The sequence below is a fragment of the Tachyglossus aculeatus genome, chromosome 4, assembly GCF_015852505.1.
Source record: "Tachyglossus aculeatus isolate mTacAcu1 chromosome 4, mTacAcu1.pri, whole genome shotgun sequence".
NCBI lineage: Eukaryota > Metazoa > Chordata > Mammalia > Monotremata > Tachyglossidae > Tachyglossus > Tachyglossus aculeatus.
In genome coordinates, this window is record NC_052069.1 from 9,734,569 (window position 1) to 9,749,553 (window position 14,985).

Genomic DNA, 14,985 nt, shown 5'->3' on the forward strand with positions numbered 1-14,985 from the left:
AAGCCCTCACTATGTGCCAGGCACTGTACTTAGTGCTGGGGTAGATACAAGATATTCAAGTTGGACACAGTCCCTGTCCCACGTGGGACTCACAGTCTCAATCCCCATTTTACAGATGAGGTAACTGAGGCCCAGAGAAGTGAAGTGATATGAAATGCCTGCAAAATGTCCTTTTTTATATGCCTTAGGAGCATCTAATGGCCTCGTATTTGCTACCTTGTCCAGAAAAAAGTCTCTCTAATAAATCATAAGGCAGTGAAGAACCATTGCTTTCTTTTAGAGCCCCTTGGTCAATATGCCAGATGGTAGATATTTTGATGAGGTGCTAATTCTTTCTGCTGTTTCTGGAGTGTGATCCAGCATTGTTTAAATGCTCCTACTGTGATCTTCACACTCCCAACCCACCCACAGGGCAGAGAAGTGCTTGATGCCCTAAATATTTTTCTTTAAATAGGTCTTTTCAAAAGGTCTAGTTAATGTCCTATTCTCAGTTTCCTCTTTCCACCTCCTGTGCTTCAGAACCTCAAACCTCAAAAAACCAGCATCAAAATCAGTTTATTCGTAGGCTGAGGGTATGTCCTTGATAAACGTGCATTAAAGCACTGTATGGCCAACATCACATACGTCCAGACGATCATTTCTGCTGACATCACACCACATTCGTCAATCAATGTGCTTAGTACAGTGCTCTGCACGCAGTAAGCACTCAATAAATACGATTGAATGAATGAATGAATGAATCAATGGCATTTATTATTATTATTATTATTGATAATAGTAATGGTATTTGTTAAACACTTATTACATGCCAAGCACTGTTCTAAGCACTGGGGTAGATACAAGGTAATCAGGTTGTCCCACGTGGGGTTCACAGTCTTAATCCCCATTTTACAGATGGGGTAACTGAAGCACAGAGAAGTTAAAATACTTGCCCAAAGTCACTCAGTTGACAAGTGGCAGAGCTGGGATTCGAACTCAACCCCTCTGACTCCCAAGCCACCTCTTTCCGCTAAACCATGCTTCATTGAGCACTTACTTTGTGCAGAGCACTGGGCTAAGTGCTTGGGAGGCTAAAACGGAGTTGGTAGACACGTTTCCTGTCCACAAGTTGGAGCGACGTAAATTCTGGGTTTTACTTAGCATAAAGTGCAGGGAAATAATCCTGTTCACTGACCCATTCACCCGAGCTCTCTGCCAACACAACGTCCAGGTGACTCAAATCCAAAATAGTGAAAAGGGCCCAAGCTTGAGAGTCAGCGGGCCTGGGTTCTAATCCCATTTCTGCCACTTGCCTTCCATGTGATCTGGGCCAAGTCACTTCACTGCTTTGCACATAGTAAGCGCTTAACAAATACCATCATTATTATTATTATTATTATTATTATTATTATTATTATTATTATTATTATTCACTGGGCTTCACTTTGCGCATCTACATAGTGTAGTGTGCTCTCCCTGGTGCTTAGCAGAGCGCTCTGCATGCAGTAATGCTCAGAGAAGCAGCGTGCCATAGTGGATAGAACTCGGGACTGGGTGTCAGAAGGACGTGGGTACTAGACCCAGGCTCCCCCACTCGCCTGCCATGCGACCTTGGGCAAGTCACTTCACTTCTCTGGGCCTCAGTTTCCTCATCTGTAAAAATGGGGGCTAAGATTGCGAGCCCCATTTGGGACAGGGACTGGGTCTAACCTGATTAACTTGTAGCTTCCCCAGGGCTTAAAATAGCACCTGGTACATAATAAGCGCTTAGCAACTACAATTATTATTATTGCTATTATTATTATTATTTGATAGAATTGATTGATGGATTTGCAAGAAGTGGTCCTCTACATTCTTTCCAACTATGCTCTGCTTTCTTCCAGCCTATCAGACTCATTCATTCATTCATTCATTCAATCGTATTTATTGAGCGCTTACTGTGTGCAGAGCACTGTACTAAGCGCTTGGGAAGTCCAAATCGGCAACATATAGAGACAGTTGCTACCCAACAATGGGTTCAGAATCTGGAGGGGGGAGACTGACAATAAAACAAAACAAGCTGGAATTGTTAAGAGGTTAGACATGGTCCTTATCTGACACAGGGCTCACAAGCTAGATTATAGCCATTTGACAGATTAGGAAACCAAGGACTTGAAAGGTTAAATGATTTTCCAAAGGCCTCACAGCAGGCAAGTGGCAGAGCAGGGCTAAAACCCAGGTTTCCTGGCTCTGAGATTCATGTTCTTTCCACTAGACCATGGTCCTCTGCCGACCCAATAGGCTCATCCAATCAATCAATCGTACTTATTGAGCGCTTACTGTGTGCAGAGCACTGTACTAAGCGCTTGGGAAGTACAAGTTGGCAACATAAGTCCACCCTTATTAAATGTCCAAGTGGTCAATTTTTATCAGCAAGGAAAGAAACCTCCTGCCACCAGCATGGCCTAGTAGACAGAGCATAGGCCAGGGAGTATAAAGGTCATGGGTTCTAATCCCACCTCTTCCACTTCTCTGCCGTGTGACCTTGGGCAAGTCACTGTCTGTGTTTCAGTTACCTCATTTGTGAAATGGGGATTGAGAATGTGAGCCCCACGAGGGACAGGGAATGCGTCCAACCCAATTTGCTTGTATCCACCCAGTGCTTAGTACCATGCCTGCACATAGTAAGCACTTAACAAATACCATTATTATTATTTTATGATTATTATTATGATTATTATTATTACCAGCCCATTCAACCCCCTCCCATCCTCCATTCAGTTTGTTCATCATTCAGCCTTTCACCACCAGGATCGTAGAGAGCAAGGGGCTATTTTATAGGAGAGTTTGGGGCAGTGATTTATTTTATGAAATGCTGGTGCACTTCTGCAATAACTCTGAGTCGTTTTTTGGACATTCTTTGTGATCACAATTTTTTGACTGTGAGTTGCTGCTGCTATGGTATTCTGTATTCACATTTTTCCCTTTCAAAGGAAGGAGAAAAAGGAGAGATTCAGAATTAATCAGAATGAATTCTTCTCATATTTGGAGCAATTTTGACCCTTTGTCTGTTTGGGGTTCTTTATTATATGGGGGTTTTTTGAGATGCAGAAATTGAAAAGACGGTTAAAAATGCATTTTTAAGCAGCTAGTCCTCTTTATGCAACTAAAACCATGGAATTGCCTGTCTTTCATCCTCTTCATGCCAATAACAGATGCTTGCCTTTTCACTCTGGAATCACTGTTAAGTTCAGATTTTAAAATTGCATTAATGCTATTTTAGCCTCTGAACATTTGTCCCCAGATTAATCACTGACATTTGGTTGGTTTTATCCTGTAGTCTTTCTGAATTGGTATTCCTAGATCTTTGCTACCCATATACCTGGGGTTCAAGTGTACAGAAGCACTTTGAATTCATGTTGGTGAGAAAAATGCATTTGTTTATTTTAATTTTTTTTTTGAGAATTCTATGGCAATCCCTGAGTGTCTTAAGAAGGCAGAGTGGGGAAGCAAACCTTAGAATCAAAGCACTACATTAAAACCTCTTTCCTTCAGCAAAATTTCTGTAACAACCTATAGTGCCTTGATTTCCAAACATATTTTCATTAGGAATTAGTAGCTTTAGAGTTTAGAGCAAGTACTTCTCCCCTTAACTTGATTTATTCCCTTTATTCACCCTTCCCTCAGCCCCGCAGCATTTATGTCCATATCTGTAATTTATTTATATTACTGTTGGCCTCCACCTCGAAAATGTAAACTCATTGTGAGCAGAGAACGTGTCTACCAACTCTGTTCTATTGTACTGTCCCAAGTGCTTCATACGGTGCTCTGCACACAGTAAGCACTCAATAAATACCATCGATGGATTGGTTGACACAATAATAATAATAATAATAATGGCATTTATTAAGCACTTACTATGTGCAAAGCACTGTTCTAAGCGCTGGGGAGATTACAAGGTGATCAGGTTGTCCCACGGTGGGCTCACAGTCTTAATCCCCATTTTACAGATGAGGGAAGTGAGGCACAGAGAAGTTAAGTGACTTGCCTAAAGTCACACAGCTGACAATTGGTGGAGCTGGGATTTGAACCCCTGACCTCTGACTCCAAAGCCCGTGCTCTTTTCTACTAAGCCACGCTGCTTCTCCAACCACTCCTATTTCAAAATGGAAATCATCAATCAGTAGCATTTGTTGAGTGTTTACTGGATGCAGAGCACAGAACAGCTAGAAAGTCATTGACATTCTAAAGTCCTTATTAAGAGTAACAATAATGATTATCAATCGTATTTATTGAGCGCTTACTGTGTGCAGAGCACTGTACTAAGCGCTTATGATAATTGTGACAAGGAAACAAATGCTGCATGGTATGCTGATGTAATAGCAATAGTAATTATGGTACTTGTTGAGCACTTACTATGTGCCAAGCGCTGTTCTAAGTGCTGGGGTTGATACAGGGTAATCAGGTTGTCCCATGTGAGGCTCACAGTCTTCATCCCCATTTCCCAGATGAGGTAACTGAGGCCCAGAGAAGTGAAGTGGTTTGCCCAAGGTCACACTGCAGACAAGTGGCGGAGATGGGATTTGAACCCATGGCCTCTGATTCCCTGGGCTTTTTCCACTAAGCCACACTGCTTCTTGTAGATACAAGGTATCAGCTCAGACACAGTCCCTGTCCCACATGGAAATCTTAATCTAAGGAGAAAGAAGAACAGGTAATCCATCCCCATTTTACAGTTGAGGAACTGAGGCTCAGAGAAGTTAAGTGATTTGCCCAGGTCACTTGCTAGGGAAACACATTAAAGGACCACTAACCATACCCATGATGCCGACATACAAAACAGGGAACTGTGGGAGAAAAGATCACAAGATGGTGAACTTCGCTTGGTGTAAAACTGATATTGCAATGCTTATTAATGTGCAAATGAAAATGTGATGAAGCAAAGTTATCTTTTGTATAGCAGTTTCCCATCCTGAGTACCTTAAGTGTCCCTCTTCTGTGCAAAAGTTCAATGGAGTTAATTCCTAATACTGAATTAAAGATCAAAGAAAACAATCCCAGTTTTTTGATATGCAGTGCACGATTAAATACCTAGGACCTGCCTAATTTTGTGGGCAGTTCTGCGTGATTTCTTCTTAATGTAATAGTGGCTAGAATGATTGGTCGCTGCTGGATTAATTCATTCATTCAGTCGTATTTACTGAGCTCTTACTGTGTGCAAAGCACTGTACTAAGTGCTTGGGAGAGTACACTATAACAAATTGACACATTGCTGCCCACAGAGAGCTGGATCAAAGAGGTTTCTCTAACATGCCTTCAATTTTTATCCAGAAGATCTAGCCTCTATCTAAAAATGATAAAGAATGGAGGGGAGGTTGTCTAGCTATACCATTTCTTTAGGCGAAGTAACGGCCATTTTGACCTGCAGCCTCTCAAGGAACTCCCCAGGAACCTGTCAGGAGTGCAAAGATGAGTAGATAAGACAGAAATAGACCAAGTACGCAAACAGATCCGGTCCTGAGTTGCTAAAAATGATTTCACACACACACACAAAAAAAAAAAAAATTCCAAGCTTCCAGGCTCAACACGTATGTTTGTTTTTTTTCTGATTGGTATCTGAATGTTGCAAGCCTGAAGCTTGGCTTGTATAGGGTCTTGAAAACCAGAGGTCAAAATGTAAAACCCAGATTACAATTGGTAACGGGCCTCTGGCAATGGAGTAGACCATTTTCACTGTCTCTTTGCAAGCCCTTGCCTGGGTTTTGAGGAGATGCATTTTGCTGAAAGCCGTTGTGTTTTCAAAGGATTCAATTGTACATATGGTTTCAGTGTCCCTCCAGGGTGGTAAGTCAATCATACAGTCTACTTCTTGGGAACCATAGATTTGTAAGACTCTATCCACCTTTGTAAAATAGGGTGACATTTTATCTTGTTACCAAGATGTATTTTTCTATGTGAGTGAAATGTATAATTTGTATAATTTTGTATATTAAACGGTATGCATTTTAAAAAATGAAAAGCTCCATTATTATTATTGTTATTATTATTATGTGCCATTGAGTCATTTCCAATTCATAACGACTCTATGGATATAGTTTTTCTGGAACATCCTGTCCACTGCCATAATCCACAACTTTTCTAATGGTTCTTCTGTTACCATTGCAATGGTCTCTATCCATGTAGCTGCTGGTCTGCCTCTTCCATGTTTTCCCTGGATTTTCCTAGCAGTAGCATCTTCTCCAGAGAATTAATCCTCCTGATGATGTGTCCAAAATATGCTAATCTATGTCAAGTCGTTTGGCCTACCAAAGATCACTTTGACTTAATTTGCTCCCAAAATCATTTGTTTGTTTTTCAGGCTGTCCATGGTATTCACAAAAGCCTTCTCCAACTCCACATTTCAAAAAAGATCCTGTTTGAATTTACAGTTCATTCTCTCCACAGGGTTGACAGAACTTGACCCAATGTGATAGGATCTGAACCATTACTGGGGGTTCTAGCAATTTGGATGAGAAAGGAAATGGCCAATTGAAAGGTCACGGGTCACATATTGAATAGTTATTCCTTTCGGAACTATTGGGAAAGCCACGAATTGGTATTCTTATACCACATTTTAATCTCTCGTATTTCCTCAGTGCATTTCTACTGGAGCCTCTTCTTGCCAGTGGTTAAGATGAAATAGCTCGTGGCTTCAGAACAGCGAGCCACTCACTCTCTGGCTTCAGAACAGACCCACCCCAGTGGACTCCCTTGTTCTTAATAAAGTGTTCTTCCAGTTGAGAATTTTTACCTTTGCCTCCTTGTTCTCTAGAAATGAAGGTTGAAGTTCTCATTCTGCTATCTTCTATTTTCATGATATTTGTTAAGTGCTTACTTTATGCCTGTTCTGAGCACTGGGTTAGATATCATCATCAATCGTATTTATTGAGCGCTTACTGTGTGCAGAGCACTGTACTAAGCGCTTGGGAAGTACAAATTGGCAACATATAAAGACAGTCCCTACCCAACAGTGGTCTCACAGTCTAAAAATGAGGTAATCGCAGTGTGTTCAGTGGGAAGAGCACAGGCTTTGGAGTCAGAGATCATGGGTTCAAATTCCAGCTCCACCAATTGTCAGCGGTGTGACTTTGGGCAAGTCACTTAACTTCTCTGTGCCTCAGTTGCCTCATCTGTAAAATGGGAATTAAAACTGTGAGCCCCCCATGGGAGAATCTGATCACCTTGTAAGCTCCCCAGTGCTTAGAACAGTGCTTTGCACATAATAAGCACTTAACAAATACCATTATTATTATTATTATAATCAGGATGGACACAGTCTCGGTTCCCTTCTCTTGTCTTATGCCATCGAGTCATTTCCAACCCATAGTGACACCACAGACTCACCTCTCCCAGAACGACCCATTCTCCATCTGCAATCATTCCTGTAATGGATCCATAGAGTTTTCTTGGTAAAAGTCTGGAAGTGGAATACCATTGCCGCTTTCCATGCATTAAACTCCTGCCTTTTCCCTTGATTCTCTCCAATGCCGCTGCTGCCCAGGACGGGTGAGTTTTGACTTGTAGCAGTTGGCCTGCCACTCGCTAGCTGCTGACCAAACTAGGAATGGAATAATAATAATAATGGCATTTATTAAGCGCTTACTATGTGCAAAGCACTTCTCTAAGTGCTGAGGAGGCTACAAGGTGATCAGGTTGTTCCACAGGGGGCTCACAGTCTTAATCCCCATTTTACAGATGAGGGAAGTGAGGCACAGAGAAGTTAAGTGACTTGCCCAAAGTAACACAGCTGACAATTGGCAGAGCCGGGATTTGAACCCATGACCACTGACTCCAAAACCCGTGCTCTTTCCACTGAGCCATGCTGCTTCTCAATGGTGGAATGGGTGGCCTCTGCTTCACTATCCCTCCCATAGCCTTGATACTGTGGGATGACTGTGAGCCCCTTGTTGGGTAGGGACCATCTCTATATGTTGCCGGCTTGTACTTCCCAAGCGCTTAGTACAGTGCTCTGCACACAGTAAGCGCTCAATAAATGTGAATGAATGAATGAATGAATAGCCAAGATGGGTAGAGGACTGAAAACTACCCAGGTGCCACCCTGAGAGGGGAGTCTCTTTCCCACATGGTCATAATTCTCATTTTCCAGATGAGGTAGCTGAGGCACAGAGAAGTGAAGCGACTTGCCCTAGGTCACACAGCAGACAAGTGGCAGTGCTAGGATTAGAACCCAGATCCTTCTGAAGCATTAGGGCATAGTGGATAGAGGATGGACCTGAGAGTCATAAGGTCATGGGTTCTAATCCTGACTCCACCGCTTGTCCGCCATATGACCTAAGGCAAGTCGCTTCATTTCACTATGCTTCAGTTCCCTCATCTGGAAAATGCGGATTAAGACTGTGAGCCCTCCACAGAGATTGGGTCCAACTTGGTTTGCTTGTATCCACCCCAGTGCTTGGTACAGTGCCTGGTACATAGTAAGCGCTCAAGAAATACCATCATTTTTGTCATTAATATTATACAGTATCAATCAATCAGTGGTGTTGAATGAGCACTTACTATGTGTAATAATAATAATAATAATGGCATTTATTAAGCACTTACTATGTGCAAAGCACTGTTCTAAGCACTGGGGAAAAAACACAGTCTTTTAGACTGTGAGCCCACTGTTGGGTAGGGACTGTCTCTATATGTTGCCAACTTGTACTTCCCAAGCTCTTAGTACAGTGCTCTGCACACAGTAAGCACTCAATAAATATGATTGATGATGATGGGGAGGTTACAAGGTGATCAATTGTCCCACGGGGGGCTCACAGTCTTAATCCCCATTTTACAGATGAGGTAACTGAGGCACAGAGATGTTAAGGACTTGCCCAAAGTCACACAGCTGACAATTGTCAGAGCCGGGATTTGAACCCATGACCTCTGACTCCAAAGCCCGGGCTCTTTCCACTGAGCCACGCTGCTTCTCTACAGCGTACAGCACCGTACTTAGCACTTGGGAGACTACAATTCAAGAGAACTAACAGACACGCTCCCTGCCCATAATGAGTTTACAGTCTAGAGGGGGAGATAGGCATTGATATAACTACATAATTTATAAAATATAATTTCAAGATATGTACATAACTGCTGTGTGGTTGGGGGTGGGAAGCATGCGAAATGTCCAAAGGTCACAGATCCTAAGTGTTTAGATGATGCAGGAGGGAGGGTATTTGAATGAATACCACAATGGCATAATGGATAGAGCATGGGCCTGCGAGTCAGAAGGTCATGGGTTCTAATCCTGTCTCTGTCCCTTGGATGCTGTGTGGCCTTGGGCAAGTCAGCTTCTTTGTGCCTCAGTTCCCTCCTCTGTAAAATGGGGATTAAGACTGTGAACCCCATGTGGGACAACCTGATTACCTTGTATCTACCCCAGTGCTTAGAACAGTGCTTGGAACAGCCCCACGTGGGACAGGGACTGTGTCCAACCTGATTTGCTTGCATCCACCTCAGCACTTAGTACAATGCCCGACACTTAGTAAAGGGTTAAACAAATATCACAATTATTATCTGAGATTTTACAACTTCTCTGAAAGGTAATGAAACAAAAAAAGAATCCATCTGGTCGAATTTTAGCAGGAAAGTTTTGTGAAACATAAGGGAGAGGCTTCGGGATGTGAGGGTGATGAGAAAACAGTTAATATTCACTTGCCTGGAGTTCCCAACCAACCCTTTCACTCGCACATTGTACTCCACAGTTGCTGCTCCCAGAATGGAGAAAATTCCTTGCTTTGCTCGGCATTCTGAATTCTAACTGCTCTCAGCGCCCATGAACTGACATGCTTTGTACTAGGCTTCATATTTATGTTAGTTATATTTAATAATAATAATAATTGTCATTTGTGTTGTGTCTACTATGTGTCAGGCATTCATTCATTCATTCAGTCATATTTATTGAGCACTTACTGTGTGCAGAGTACAGGCACTGTACTAAGCCTGGGGTGGATGCAAACAAATGAGGTTGGACACAAGATCTCTGTCTCACATGGGGTTCACCATCTTAATCCCCATTTTACAGATGAAGGAACTGAGGCACGGAGAAGTGAAGTGACTTGTCGAAGGTCATGCAAGGCAGGCAGGTGGTGGGGCTGGGATTAGAACGCAGGTCCTTCTGACTCCTAGCCCAGGCTCTATCCACTAATAATAATAATAATAATGGTATTTGTTAAGCGCTTACTATGTGCCAAGCACAGTTCTAAGCACTGAGGGGATACAAGGCAATCAGGTTGTCCCATGAGGGGCTCACAGTCTTAATCCCCATTTTACAGATGAGGTTACTGAGACCCAGAGAAGTGAAGTGACTTGCCCAAAGTCACCCAGCTGACAAGTGGTGGAGCTGGGATTAGAACCCGTGACTTCTGACTCCCAAGCCCGGGCTCTTTAGAGAAGCAGCGTGGCTCAGTGGAAAGAGCATGGACTTTGCAGTCAGAGGTCATGGGTTCGAATCCCGGCTCTACCACATCTGCTGTGTGACCTTGGGCAAGTCACCTCACTTCTCGGAGCCTCAGTTACCTCATCTGTAAAATGGGGATGATGACTGTGAGCCCCACACGGGGCAACCTGATCACCTTGTATCCCCCCAGCGCTTAGAAAAGTGTTTTGCACATAGTAAGCGCTTAACAAATGCCATCATTATTATTATTATTTCCACTGAGCCACGCTGCTTCCTTCAGGTGCTTATAGTTGACACACAGGGGAAATAGAGGCTTAGTCATGGAAGGCCTCTTGGAGGAGGTGTGCCTTCAATTAGGCTTTGAATGGAGGGAAAGTAATCATCAGATATGAAGAGGGAGGGCATTCCGGGCCAGAGGCAGGATGCGGGTGAGAGGTCAGCAGTGAGATGGATGAGATGGAGGTACAGGGAGAAGGTTGGCATTTGAAGAGCCAAGTGTGTGGCCTAGGTTGGAGTGGAAGAGCAATGAGGTGAAGTAGGAGGTGGAAAATTGATTTGAATGATTTAAAGCCAATGGTAAGGAGTTTCTGTTGGATGTGGAGGTGGGTGGACAACCACCGGAGGTTCTTGAGGAGTGGGGAAATATCGACTGAATGTTTGTGTGGAAAAACGATCCAGGCAGTAGAGTGAAGTATGGCTTGGAGCGGGGAGAGACAGGCGGCAGGGAGGTCAGCAGGGAGGCTGATGTAGTATTTCAGGCAGGTTAGGATGAGTGATTGGATTAACGTGGTAGCAGTTTGGATAGAGAGGAGAGGACAGATTTTAGCAATGTTGTGAAGGTCGGACTGACAGTGTTTAGTGATGGATTGTTGGAGACCTGATGGAGAAAGGGGCAGGTTTTTCACATAATATGATACTGTTCTGAACGCAACACAACCCATAATAAGTTGGGGAAGGTAGATGTGGTGTAGAAAGAGGTGTGTGCAGATTATTATTGTCGAGTTGTTTCTGATTCATAGTGACTCTATGGATGTATTTTCTCCAGAAGGTCCTGTTTCTGCCAGAATCCACAACCTTTCTAACGGTTCTTCCGTGATGGATGCTAGGGTCTCTATCCATCTAGCTGCTGGTCTGCCTCTTCCCCATTTTCCCTGGACTTTTCCTAGGATTAGTGTCTTCTCCAGAGAATTAGTCCTCCTGATGATGTGTCCCAAATACGCTAAACTAAATCGAGTCATTTGGCCATCCAAAGACCGCTTTGGATTAATTTGTTCTTCTAGACTGTGAGCCCATTGTTGGTTAGGGATTGTCTCTATGTGTTGCCGATTTGTACTTCCCAAGTGCTTAGTACAGTGCTCTGCACACAGTAAGCGCTCAAAAATGATTGAATGAATGAATGAATGAAAACCATTTGTTTGTTTTTCCAGTAGCCAATGGTATTTGCAAAAGCCTTTTCCAACACCACATTTCAAAAGAATCAGTGTTTTTTCAATCCTGTTTTTCACTGTCCGGCTTTCGGATCCTACAATGCCGTTATTCTTCTTAGTCTTCACCTCAGCCACTTTGTATATTGGTGGGGTTTGGCAACTTTACAGTAATATGGAAAAATAAAGTGTGGCCTTTTGGAGAGAGCCCTGGCCTAAGAGTCAGGAGGACCTGGGTTCTAATTCTGGCTCTGCCACTTGTCTGCCATGTGACCTTGGGTAAATCACTTCACTTCTCTGAGACTCAGTTACCTCATCTGTAAAATGGCAATTAATACTGTGCGTCCCATGTGGGACAGGGACCCTGTCCAATCTGATTTCCTTGTACCCATCCCAGCACTTAGTATAGTGCCTGGCACGTAGTAATTGTTTAACAAATACCACAAGTATTATTATGAGGATGATGGTTACTATTAATGAGCAGAAAAGGCTTAAGCAGTAGCTTAAATAGAAAATAACATTGAAGGAAGTTGTATAGAAAATATCTCAGTAAATGCATTATCTACCCCTTAACACATTAATTCTAGTTGAATTGATGATTGATGCAATCTTTCCCCATACCCTGAGGATTTCATGCTGGAAGCATCGTGGCTTAGTGGATGATAATAATGATAATACTAGTATTTGTTGAGCGCTTGTTATGTGGCAAGCACAGTTCTAAGCACTGGGGTAGATATAAGAAAATCAGGTTGTCCCATGTGAGGCTCACAGTCTTAATCCCCATTTTACAGTTAAGGTAGCAGAGGCACAGAGAAGTTAAGTGACCTGCCCAAGATCACAAAGCAGACAAGTGGTGGAGCCAGAATTAGAACCCATGTCCTCTGACTCCCAAGGTGCTTCTAGGCCATGCTGCTTCTCTAGTGCCCAGATAGAGAGGGCACACGAGCCTGGGAATCGGAAGGACCTGGATTCTAATCCCACCTCTGCCTCTTGTCTGCTGGGTGACCTTGGGCAAGTCACTCCACTTCTCTGGGCCTCAGCAACCTCCTCTGTAAAATGGGGATTTAGACTGTGAGCCTCGTGTGGGACAGACTGTTTCCAGCCCAATCGCCCTGGATCTAATAATAATAATAATAATGGCATTTATTAAGCGCTTACTATGTGCAAAGCACTGTTCTAAGTGCTGGGGAGGTTACAAGGTGATCAGGTTGTCCCATGGGGGGCTCACAAGTCTTAATCCCCATTTTACAGATGAGGCAACTGAGGCACAGAGAAGTGAAGTGACTTGCCTAAAGTCACACAGCTGACAATTGGCGGAGCTGGGATTTGAACCCGTGACCTCTGACCCCCAAAGCCAGGGCTCCTTCCACTGAGCCACGCTGCTTCTCTAAGTGCTTCCCCAGCACTTAGTACAGTGCCTGGCACATAGTAATCACTTAACAAACACTATCATTATTAAATTATTCAAGAACAGCCTCTCCATTTCAGCGGAAGGGGCTTAAGTAATTGCCAAGGAAGTCAGAGCTGAATTTGGACAACAGACAAGGAGAAGGAGTACATACAGTGCTGCCAGCATGCAGGTTTCCACTGGTCCCTCTGGGTAGAATGCCATGGCAGAATTAGAGAATGTTCCTCCGACAATCACGTCTGCCTGGATACTGCACAATATATCTGCCAGTTGTCTGCAGTGTGACCTTAGACAAGTCACTTACCTTCCCTGTTCCCCAGTTCCCTCATCTTCAAAATAGGCATTTAAAACCTGGTCTCCCTCCTACTTCATGGGAGCCCTCTGTGGTGCCAGATGGTCTTCTATCTACCCCAGTGCTTAGTACAGTGCTTGGTAACAATACTAATAATACTTGATAAGCACTTAATTATGTTAAGCATTAATTAGCATGGCCCCTGCGCAAGGATGACACGCAAATTCGTGAAGCATTCCATATTTTTTCCTCCCTTCAAGGCCCTGCTGAGAGCTCACCTCCTCCAGGAGGCCTTCCCAGACTGAGCCCCTTCCTTCTTCTCCCCCTTGTCCCCCTCTCCATCCCCCCATCTTACCTCCTTCCCTTCCCCACAGCACCTGTATATATGTATATATGTTTGTACATATTTATTACTCTTTTTATTTATTTATTTATTTTACTTGTACATATCTATTCTATTTATTTTATTTTGTTAGTATGTTTGGTTTTGTTCTGTATCCCCCTTTTAGACTGTGAGTCCACTGTTGGGTAGGGACTGTCTTTATATGTTGCCAATTTGTACTTCCCAAGCGCTTAGTACAGTGCTCTGCACATAGTAAGTGCTCAATAAATACGATTGATGATGATGATGATGATGATGATGTGTCAATATCCCATTCTCAGCACCAGAGCAGAGATAAGATAATCATTCATTCATTCATTCATTCATTCAATTGTATTTATTGAGCGCTAACTGTGTGCAGAGCACTGTACTAAGCACTTGGGAAGTACAAGTTGGCAACATATAGAGACGGTCCCTACCCAACAGTGGGCTCACAGTCTAGAAGGGGGGAGAGAGACAACAAAACAAAACATATTAACAGAATGAAATAAATAGAATAAATATGTACAAGTAAAATAAATAAATAATCAAGTTGAACACAGTTCCTGTCCCACATGGGGCTCACGGTCTTAAGCCCCATTTTACAGAAGAGGTAACTGAGGCACAGAGAAGTGAAGTGACTTATCCAAGGTCACACAGAGGACAAGTGGCAGAGGCAGGATTAGCACCCAGGTCCATCTGATTTTCAGGCCCATGGTCTATCTACTAGGCCATGCTGCTTCCCATCCACTGTACATGGTAAGCACTTAACAAACATTGCAGTTATCAATGTCATGTTGTCAGAAGCAATTTTGCCTACATGCACTTTTAGAGCTGGGATGAGTTCTATTGGGAGTTTTCCTTAATGTGGGGTTCCTTAAGGAGCAGCATGTCTTAATGGAAAAGACACTTAAACTTCTAATATGGTGGCTCTGTCGATTGTCTGCAGTTTGACCTTAGGCAAGTCACTTACCATTTCTGTTCCCCATTTACCTCATCTGCAAAATGGGCATTCAAAGCCTGTTTTCCCTCCTACTTGATGGGAGTCCCATGTGGGTCTTGTACCTATTTGCATCTACTTGTACTTGTCTTGTATCTACTCCCAGG

At 43.2% G+C, this 14,985-nt stretch overlaps 1 pseudogene; it reads left to right on the plus strand.

Annotated features, from left to right (window-relative positions):
* Window positions 1-13,704: 13,704 nt before the first annotated feature.
* Window positions 13,705-13,764, plus strand: LOC119927421 (annotated as a pseudogene).
* Window positions 13,765-14,985: the final 1,221 nt, after the last annotated feature.